Source organism: Sinohyriopsis cumingii, chromosome 11 (assembly GCF_028554795.1).
Source record: "Sinohyriopsis cumingii isolate HCF-2022 chromosome 11, ASM2855479v2, whole genome shotgun sequence".
NCBI classification, from domain to species: Eukaryota; Metazoa; Mollusca; class Bivalvia; order Unionida; family Unionidae; genus Sinohyriopsis; species Sinohyriopsis cumingii.
This window is the reverse complement of record NC_142971.1, coordinates 48,590,678-48,602,933: the sequence shown is the minus strand read 5'-3', so window position 1 is coordinate 48,602,933 and position 12,256 is coordinate 48,590,678.

Below are 12,256 nucleotides of genomic sequence, written 5' to 3'. Positions count from 1 at the left end.
CTATTTGAACTCTTCTGAGCATTTACAGTTTTATTCTCTATATTTACATTCATCGTACCATATAATATAAACTAAACAAACTGTTTTTCCATTCAAGTTCTTAACAGACGTGTATTTGTAATAAGACGTATTTATTTTCATGAATTGCACATTATTTATTTTGTTATATGAATGGCGCGTGTATTTTGCATATGCATACTTGGCAACATGTGTGTTGTGCCTAATTCCAAAGTGTTGTTATTTTAAACTGTTAAGTATCACAAACGAGAATTACTAAGCGAGAGCCTACGAGAGAAACTAATTTCTTTTTTCTCCTTCGAAGCTGACTAATGAGAATGACTAATTTATTTCTAATGTATCTTAATAGATTACTATGTAATACTATTTTACTATCTTAATTTTTCAGTTTAAATTACGGGTGAGATTTATTTCCAATTTAATCTTTGTATCGAACAGTTACGGGCGTTGATTGATAACAACAGTGCACCTTAAAACGATTGAATCGTCGTCACATTTAGGTTCACAACTTTTCATTACGGATATGAATAGTAAAAGAAAATCGATTACTCTTCTTCGAAACTAATTAATTTGTTTGGGATGCTGATATGTTTGTCTCGTATTAATATGATTAAAAGCCTAATTCAATGATCTATTGCAGCTTGATGCTGGAATGGCAATAGCCCCATTCTATCCCGTCAAAATGTATTTATGCAGCGCCATAACGGCCTGATTTCAGTTGTTGTTGCTTTGTAAGCAAAGATACTCAGTGGCTGCCACAGCAAGTAACTGACACGATAATGGCTGCCACAGCAAGAAACTGACACGAATATTGCTACAACAGCCAGTAACTGACACGAAAATGGCTTCCACATAAAGCAACTGACACGAAAATAGCAGCCAAAGAACGAACATGTTTGTCACAGTGAGTAATTGGGAGAAGAACGGTATTTCGTCTTCCTGCCATGTATAGTTCCCAAACAGATGATCAAAACAAACGAATCAAAGCATCACTCTTTGTGGATATGATCAAAACACACTGGTTCAATACACCACACGTGTGGATTGAAACCATAATATCGTTTCTAATTTTATAGCTCTCTGCAATAACCACCTATACCATAATTGAGTACGAAAACACTAATATATGTAGTTGAACCGTCCTAATTAAATCAGTAGATAAATATTGATTTTATTGTAATTTTAGTGTAATGTCTGCGTGGGTGGGGTGTATTAAATGCGTTCAAGTCTGGCGTTATTTTGAATTATACATATGACGTTTTATTGCATAAATATTGTTTAGACTAACTAAAATATACAAGCTTGAAAGAATGCTCTTACGGCATAATGAAAGCGAAATAGTGATTGTAGTATATTGTGGGTTATAATAATTTCATGCTGGGCATATATGTTTCCTGGTTTATTTTCTTGCTTCGATGTTAAAATTCTTCGTATCGGCAATGTGAAATGGAAAAACACTTCATACTGTATTCAACCTAACCCGTCAACAAAATAGCTTATTTTGCTTCTCAGCTTATTTATTCAGACGAAAAGCTTCACTGTACCTGTCAATCATGGAATAGCAAAATATAATTATTTGATAATTGAAAAAAAATATTTTATGTTTGTGAGACTGATGTCTTACATTTCTTGAATCAATGCTCCTACATCATTTAAAACAACAGACATGAGACGCAAAGTGATACCATCCATTCCCTACAGTAATAATAAGGATAACCCTAATTATACTGTATGGGGCAGTATGTCCAAAGACACTTGAAATGTTAATATCTTGTAATTCTTGTTTCATTAAAAGTCAATATCAAGCCCGGGTCGCCTAAAAAATCTGCTTTTTTATTATTTAGAAAAAGTCGCATCGATTTTTCCTATTTCTTCAAACTGTTTTAAAAATATAAATCACCATATCAAAAGGTTTGCTGCAGTATTTAAATATCTGTAAATTCCAAGATATAAACAGATACAAACAGACTGTTAAAATACGATTTGAATTAAAAAAATCTATTTTCATGCTATTATCTCAGGCAAAAGAGGCGTGGCTTTTCAAATAAGGTCGTATCGAGTGTGTGCCCTATTACAAGAGTATAGTTTCATTTTTCATCCCTAAGCTGGTTTGGATAAACGCTCAGCAGATAGTAACGGCTCAGGCCAAAAAAGCAACTTCAAGTATTTGGACTTATAAAAAAAAACGATTTGTCTGTTTTAGTGTAGAGGAAGCTTTTAAAAGTTTTGATTTTGTAATGAAACAAATTAATTGCTTGCGATGAGTCAGAAATTTGGAGATTTGAATTTAACACAGATATTTAAATTGTGCAATACAACTTTTACAAACAGCATTTAGGTGTTCCTAAAGCTATTAATAATGCGATTGTATTATTTGAGTGCAGAAGATACCCACTTTGTACATCGTATTTTTTATGTTGCATTAATTAATGGTTGAAGGCTGAAAGAATGTCAAACTGTCACCTATTTTGCATTTCCAATTTTGTCAATACAGCCATCGATGTCTTCTTGTTCGAAATGAATCCGTTTAGCTAACACCTTTGACTTTTCAAGTTATGCATGAATTAGGTATCCAACAATTTAAATCTTCTGTCTGTTACCCCAAAGGTCAAGGATCTTTGTAAAGATTTCAAACTTTGAATACTAGGATTTGCTCATACTACTTTGATACAGGGAAAGATTGGTATCAGGGCATTAATTTGTTGTGTTTTACTGTTAGGAAATCTGTTCAAGAATCATTAGGTTCTAATCATTTTGGACCCGTTCTTTACTGTTCATGGACCACAGGAGTTGTTAAAATGTTAAAAGAGAAACTTCATTCATATGAAGATTCCTATATTAATCTTCTTGACTATGTCTCTGATTTGAAATATAAGTGATTAAAAGCTCGCCAAGTAGCAACACGTCTTCATTCTACTCAGTCAAAAATGAAATCAAGGTAGGGCATAAATAAAACGCAAATCAAATTTTCAGATGGGTAGTAATGTTCTGACTCTTTGCCCATACCTGACAACCGTCTTCGGGTTGAATATCATGATCCTTACACAACTAAAACTTTTGAAACTTGTTTAAATTACGTAGTTAACACCCGATTCTAGGCGAAAACAGAAACAAATGTAAAAGGAGTATTTTGGCAAAGGCAGACTTCTTAATCATCCAATCGACAAAACGCAAAATCAGGACGTAAATTATGAAATCAAATATGGCAGTAGTAATTTTGGTCTAACTAATCATAGGAATTCAGAAATAGTAAACAATCTGGACCAGAAACTTTCACATCTAGGTCTACAAGACAAGAATGAACTAAAACAGCTATTAAATTATTATGAGCACTTGTTTCTTGATGTTTCAACACGAACAAATAAAACCTCTCATAACGTTGAAATTACCTTCCGTATGTGTAGTGACTATAGAAAAGTCAAAAGTGTTCTTGATTGAGATATATAAGTACCCGTATGAGATTGAAATTATATTTGTAACCTAACAATTCCTGTGATTAAGACATGTTGACAAATGAAACAAGGAATAATTATCATTTCTTCCATCAACATCTTCCAAAATTTCAAATCTCAAGATAGGTCTTGACATGACTATGGATGGAATTCTTGAATCTGAGGTGTCTGAGGTTAGTGTAATCCTTATTAACCACATTGACTTTCTGATCTTAGCACAATCTATAAAACAGTTTTACTTTTCCTCTTGCAAATTTGACATAGAGTTGCTAGTTTATTTCCTACAATTCCTAAATTTCTGCCCATAATCTTCAGGTAACGACCCTTATAAAGACATTCCTTAACCACATCATAATCAGTACTCTGTTTGAAATGTAATTATCGTGAGGTCCGCAAATAAGTACACTTTATGTTACTTCTCTCTTTGGCATCTCAAGATTTTGTTGAGCAATTTTCTGAAAGTGAACAAAATAGTTATCAACATCATTTTATGAAAGACTGTACTAACTTGATATTTCTGATAATAAGAAAATCTGAACTTAAGTTGTTAAGTATATCTGATTTAATATATATTTATTTTAATTTAATTATTTGTCAGTGTGAAATTTTTCTTTTATTATATGCTATCATAATGTAAACTTTATTCACTGGAGATGATATTTTTCCATAAAATTGGTTGACATGAACCATTCTATTCATAAACACCAGTTGTTGATCTAAATTCTGACATTGTTTCAAAATTAGTAAAGAAAGTTCTATTTTATTTTAAAATGATTGGTTGTTTCCATGGTCATGATGAGATTACAATTAAAATGCAAACAACTTTTTATTTTTTTATTTCTTAGATAAAATTATTGGTCTAATAAAGACCATATTTGGTGTTCGTGATATAATAATGATCACGTGACCACCTTTTGATTTCGCAACTTAGGGAATTTTGAAACTGTATCTTATGATACAATATAACCTTTGTTTTGGGAGATTTCTCAGTTTTCGGGCTTTTACACTTGTTTTCTTTGTTGTTGCCAGATTTTGAGTTAATTATCTTCAGATCATTTGGATTTCAAAAGGATTAATTCATTATTCTCTGGAAATATTTTAAGAGTGCTTACACAGAATTTGGAAAGACATTGTTTACAAGTTTAATTTGGATTTCCAATACCGGAGTGCCATTATTTGTATTTCTACACGGAATTTCTATAAGCACAGTACTGACTACATTATACGTCATCATCATCCATCGTGGATTTTACATCAGGATTCGAATTTGAAATTATTAGAACATTTATTTCTAAGACATTTGTAATTTAATTATTGGATTATTCTTAGATTATTTTTGCATTTGATTCTTGAAACCGTAAGTTCTTCTCCTTTTATCATTTGTACAGAATTTTCCAGGAAAATAAATTATTTGTAAAATTTTAAAAAAGCTTGTTGTTTTCACTCTTTCTGTGTTATTGTTTATTCTAGCCTAAACACGCAGCAATCTGTAAAGGTGGAGGGCGTGTGATCATAATCCTGGTTAAAATTTCTTAAGTTCAGTTGTATTTTCCGTTCTTCTTTCTCTCTCTCTCTCTCTCCATCTGCCTCTTCTCATCTCTTACTTTCTAGTCTCTTCTCTCTCGCTATGCATTTGAATGTCGTTCTTTTTTCTCTGTCTCTGCCTTTCTTTTTCTTCTCTCTGAATTTGTATTTCTTCTCTCTGCATTGCATTTCCTCTCTTCCATCTCTCTCTCTCTCTGATTGTGGATTTCCAGCATTAGTTTCTCAAGGTTTAGCTTTCTTGTCACCATTTGCTTCTATTTTGTTTTAAAATGCAATTCTTTCAATGTCCTTACAAAATCAGATACAGTTTAACCAATCAAACTCAACGCACATTTATCCAAAAAATTCCTTCCACCAAATACTGGACGAAATTATTTTTTAATTCTTGTTTTTGTCAAATCACTTTTGCTTTCGAAAGAGCATACTTTCTTGGAAAGCTAACGCAACTTGTCTTTTTTAAAGGCTCAAATAATTTCTGGTATGATTTAAAGTTAACTATATTAGAGGACATTGTGAATGCTTCTTGGTTCTTCTGAAGATTTCTTAAGTGTGTCCAATTAAAAATGTTTACCAGGGAATAACAAAAATTCCGAAAGAACGTCAGTTTAATTTTCAAAGATACTGTTTTATAATATCTGACACGAGCCCTAATTTCTCTTACGACTCTATCGTCGTAAGCTAAGTAATAGAAACCACAAGGCCAACAAGTTAAGAAAATTTCAGCAAAAAGCATAATGTCCTGAAATACAAAGTGAAAATGAACAGGAAACTTACACCATGATATATTAAATCCCATATAACTCTAAAAGTTCTATTATTGAATTGTAGCGGTGTTCTGAATGAATTCCAATCTTGAATGTGCTGATTTAACAATATTCTTTATATATCACAGTGATAAAATCCAGAGTATTTTAGAATGAATTCAAGATAATCCGAAAATAGTGTTTTAGTCTAAACGTTAATGAGCAATTTGTAATTCCAATGAATAATTTTTAAATAGATGATTTATATCAAATTATATTCGAACACAACAGTAAATTCTTCTGCCGACAGAAATTAAAGGAATGATGACTAATCTAGTTGACCTCAACTATATGTAGATCATAACTTGACCTATGTCACAATAACTGTTTCTGAAAACAAAATAAGTCATTTCAATGGAAAATTACCCCAGACCGTAAAGAAGTTCATTTTTAAGCGTATTAAGTTCATAATCAAGACGGATCTTAAACTCGACTCCAACTAGACATCTAAGACAAAAATTAGGTACTCACTAAAACTCCATCATCAACAGTCTACCTACATGCCCTTGGCCAGTCATTTTCTCACTTACAGAAAATCCATAGTATGAAAGTGTGCTCTTATCAGGAATAATGTAAACAACTTTGATGCTTTAATCAAGCAATCCGGACTTGTTGTATTACATTCATTCGTTCACTGTGTGTTTGGTATGCTCCATGATTTGGGGAGTGGACCGCACAAGAACTTGAGAACTAATAATGTCGTCTTTGTGTTAGAATCCTCTTTAATGATTTAAGACATATTTATATTTCGACATCAGCAATTATGTTGCTGAATTGGCACCTTCCTTGACAATGCGTTGTTAAATATTACTCTATTATCTAGTCATTGGGAACACAGAGTCGGGCTTAGTAGCAACATGTGTTATTCAGAATGGCAGAAAGAAACGATAAAAGAAGGATTATATGTAATGAATTTCTTTAACGAATTATCCTGCTCTGGAATGCTGATAGAATAAATCCTATAAAAAACCAAACTCCCTGAGCAACCTCTGTCTTGACATGAAAGTTGCACGGTCAGTTAATCGTGTGTAATTGTTGGGATACGGCATTCACCAGTAAAAGTATCCAAATCAAAGATACATTTCACATTACATGGGCCTTGCCAGTGGGAACTGTCTTGTGTCTTCCATACATTTGATTAATGGTGACGTGCGATTTGCTATCAATTCCTAGGTCACGTTATTAGTTGTATACCATTGTGGCTTTCTTATCTTTCTTGTCAAAGACTGGCCAATATAAGTCTTCTTTAATGATCTCATCATCAAACCAGAACTCCATACATGGTAATGGTAAATGATTCATGCCGTATGGGGCCATCCATTTAGTACGTAAGCAAAACTCTGGCAAAGCTTGAACCCCCTCCCTGTACACATGCGTACTTTTTCAAACCCCCGACCTGTGTACGTACTCTTGACGCACCATTCCTCCACACTTTCTATAGAAAGGACTATATTTAATCCACGCAGAACCAATCAAGGATTAATAATATTAATATGTTGAACAAAACAAAATGTCCACCGACGATGAATGCCTGGAAGCATAAAAGAAATAAGCTGCGAAACTTTAAAAAGTAAAAAATTTGTTTAGTGTCCGCTAAAATTCAAACGCCGACTGAACCAGTGGAACAGGTTACGTATTAGACAAGTTATTATCGAGGTTTCACCCACCCCACCCCGTTTCCTATGCGTACGTACACTCCATATAGGCAAGCGTATGCATTTGGGTTACCCCCCCCCCATGCATACGTACTAAATGGACGGCCCCATTTGAGGCTACATTGAAGCCAACTTAATTGACCTTTTAAGTGCCTATCTAGCCTATATTAACCCCAAAACTCTGCTCTAAACGCACAATCAATGATTTGTACTAAAAATAATTAGTTCTACCTCTTGCAGATATGGGACTAAATTTCAAATCCTATGAGCATTTATCTTGACTGCGCATATTAGTAAGACAAAATGTGAAACCATTCCTTTGGCCATACATTGCAGGTCAACGTGCTTCAGTATCCTTATTCGACTCTTGCGCACTAGGTTTTGACTGTCTTAAGTTTACAAATTTCTACAGCTCTGCAATAGTTGAGACCCAGCATATATTACGCATTAGAACGATTGATGGAAAATTGAATTTCCTGTAAGCCGATAATTTTCCTCTCTATTTGATATTAATAGGGACTGATATTTTTTTCCCAATGCAATTTCCTCTAATGTGCAGAAATAGAACCCAGGTGATAAGAAAACCCCAAGTATTAAAGGAATACATTTTAACCCTACATAAATTCCATCTCATGGAATGTAAATGATACTAAAGTCTGGAGGTTCTTTAATGTTCTGGATCTCATTTATCAATACTTTAAATGTTCAGATCAGATATAAATTTTAAAATAAAATGAAAAGCAGCCTGGACTGGAAGCAATTCAGGTTGAAGTATTAAATTTTTATGAGAATAACATTTAGATTGGGGTGCATTTCAATTTATTTCATTTTTCATAACTTTTTCTCTAATTTTAAACGATACGATTATATGAAACTATGATAACGATATAAGGGAAAGTAAAACTGGATCTTTGTAATGGTAAAAAATATCACTCACACCATTTTGGTAGAATTGCTGCAATGAAAACTTTGTCATTATCACCATTTATTAATAACTTTACCTGTATCCCTCAAATTGTAACCGTGGAGCTAAAACAAATGTATAAAAGTTCATCTGGAACATGTGAGAGACAAAAAAAAAAAAGACAAACCATTGTTAGATATTAAGAGAGGTTTTACAATGTCTGTGTGTGTTTGCTGATTCCTTTAAGTTAACAGGGGTCAGAAAATAATTACTTCTGAACCTAAATGGAAAACAAAGAAAGACATATTAGCTGTTTTTTTCTCAAATCCTGAAAATGATCATTGTCCTAAAAGATTAAATAATATCTACATAATTTGGATACAAGTTCCAAGAAGCATGTATACAAGTCTATAGTAAGTTTACTGTAAAATAAGATAACGAAGAATTTCCTTCATCAATGAAACTGAAACAATCTGTTATAATTAATAACACTTTTCTTTCAAGATGTAAATACTGTTTCAGATCGACAATAGTTAAGTTCCGAAATACATCAGCTTATAGACGTAGTTTGAGAAAAAAGAGTAAAACACAAAATTTAACCAAAGTCGGTAAAACATGAAATGAGGGTCATATCAACCAATTTTGGCGATAAACATGCATCCAGTCACCGATTGCCAATTACTCGACTTATAACATCATGTATACAGAGTATAAACTAATTAAGCGAAAGCTTTGAAGAAAAATGTAGAACAAATTTACATATAGGTATAAACTAGCTCTTATTCCCTGCCATGGTGCAAAATGTTATGAAACCCACTCAAAACTATTTTCTTGAGACCTAAGAAGAAAGAATGGTTAAGATGCATTGAAGCTGTACATGTTTACAGGTACCAAGGTCGTTGATAATAACTCCGCTCTACTTTGTAGGAACGAGCTAATCAAAGCATATATAGTATGGTTACAGACTTTTTGTAATTCGCATTAGGTAACTCTCTATCAGACAATCACAGTTTTGTCCAGATTCAAATCTAGTGAAATAAACGATACATGTGTAGGTGAATGTTTTGACATATTAAAAATGAAAATGAAAGATGTAAAATATGCATATATATATATAGTTTTATGATTATAGATTTTGTTAGGGCCATTTAGTACAAAATTAAATATCTAAAGTTGTCTAAAGTGGATTTATACAATAAAATAAGGTCATCGTGATTGATAAACATGTCTTTGTGACCTTTTAAATCTTGTTGACGAATTTGATGGGATTTGAGTTCATGTAATCTGTTTCTCTTCTGAAACCACGTCACCTGTTATAATGAAATGGAAATGAACTTATGACTTTCATCCTGTTAGAGAGGATTTATTTTTTTCAATTATTTATTGGAATTACAAGGAGCTTATACATATTCGGACTAAGTAACTATTTTGGAAATATTGTGAAATCATTTAAAAATATTTTGGATCATACATTGTGGTACATGTAGATTGTTAGCACAACAAACTATTTAAGATTATTGGCACATCAGCACAATAGAACATAATTTGAACTACCACTGACTCTCATTTGGAATACCCAATAATTTTGGACTACTTCGAATTTCATTCACCATACTGTAAGTTAAGTTTAAGGCTTCACTTTGTATTCATGGGAAATAAATTATTTATTGAATTTCACAAATATGGTTGGTTTCGCTTTTTATGTTATTTAGTTTAAGACCATTGATTCTAAAATATGTATGTATGTATGTATGTATGTATGTATGTATGTATGTATGTATGCATGCATGCATGCATGCATGCATTCATGTATGTATGTACGTACGTACGTACGTACGTACGTATGTATGTACTAACACTTTTATTAGAGAAACCAAACATAAGTCAATCGGATGAAGGCCATGTAACAATAAGGAGATAGGAACTGTACTGGCAACATGATATTTTTCCTATTTAAACGAAAATCTTCGTGGATCTTTTTGAAAACCGGAATTTTGTAGCATAAAATGATAAATAAAATATATAAGCGAGTAGTCGACATTGAAACAAAAAAAAAATATTTTCTTCACGTCCTCTGTCATCCCTCTACCCAAATGAGGTAACGTCAATAATAACACGAGGGTCTGATTAATTCATACTCATTCCATTAATAACACACTTAAAAATTAGAATTGGTCCAACCATGTCTAATCACGTGTACAGTTGAATTCTGAATAGAATGTTTTCATGTTCCCCCTTCACACTCCGTATTGGACTGTTTATAATATTCCTACCAGGTCTAATCACGTGTACAGTTGAATTTTGAATAGAATGTTTTCATGTTCCCCCTTCACACTCCGTATTGAACTGTTTATAATATTCCTACCAAGTCTAATCACGTGTACAGTTGAATTCTGAATAGAACGTTTTCATGTTTCCCTTTCACACTCCGTATTGGACTGTTTATAATATTCATACAAGGTCAAATCACGTGTACAGTTGAATTCTGATTAGAACGTTTTCATGTTTCCCCTTCACACTCCGTATCGGAATGTTCATAATATTCCTATTTTATGAATACTCAGAAAATATTAAGCTAAACTGTTTTTCCAGAATTAAAAGCAACCCTGCTCATTAAATAGTCTCACATATCTAAATTAAATCGCACTGGTCCACATATCTCATAATTTCCAAGATATAAATATTTTCTCCAAGAAACTCCATTGATATCGACAATCAGTCATATCTATGACTGTATTTCAACCAGGAGTAGTATACGAAGCTTTCTTCTGCAGGACTTAGACCATTCCTTGTATAAGTTAAATATTATATCCTTCCAAACATGCAAGAAGTATTTTAATCCTTTAAAGTACCTTGCATTCTTTTTATTACTTCATATTGTTGTAATGTGTACGCTTGTGGAAAATTCAGGTCTATTTGATCACTTACAATATTATTGATTTATGTCAAAGGACGAGAAACCAGCCTTTGACAACACAACAATCTGTATTAAACCCACAACGATATTCTGTGTCGATGTCCTCATTAATTCAATAAGAAATACAATATATGAATTTTAAATGAAGTAATTCGTGAGAGAGGGAGAGAGAGAGAGTTGGGGGAAGAGATTACAATATGTGGTAATATGTAACAGACTGAATATTGGCTGGGGAGTTAAAGCTGATGCTACATCAGAGTTCCTCTCTGAAATAAGTCATGATATTGGATTTTCAACAAATCTGTGTGACAGCTATAAAAGATTTACAAGATAAGAAAAAGTCACTTTGCTTGCACACAAGGCCTTTCAATACCACAACATTAACGAGAACGGTACTTTCTGTGACAGACACTACAACAGATTTAGCACGTTTTGAAACAAATGTGCAAACAGATTTAAAAAAAAAACACAGCACACTACCGTAAATGTGATGGTTGTGGTGGTAGTAGTGACAGACATTGGGATGGCTTTAATTGTGGTGATAATGCTGAAGAAAAACGCAATGCCGATGATGACGATTATAACTGGAAACACTCATTCATGTTATATGCGGTGTGATGACAAGGAGATCTCTGTCCACTCTCTTTTGGTCTATATTTAAAATTTTCAATGATAACAAAATGCTAATCCCAATAAGTATGCCGCATTAAACTTTTTTTAATGAATTCGGAAGTTAAAGTTTCCGAAGAATAATCCATCTTAGATCAGTTTTCGATTTCGTCGAAGATCCTTCCTATTTGCATTCTTGAATAAAAGACTTTAAAATCATTGAAGCGAAGCACGTACATTTAAAATAATAACATTTCCGAGCATGTCACTGGGACCAATTACTATAAGGAATGGCTTGTTTTTAAGTAAACTCAAGGCATTATGTGACATCAGACTACACACCATGCCACAGC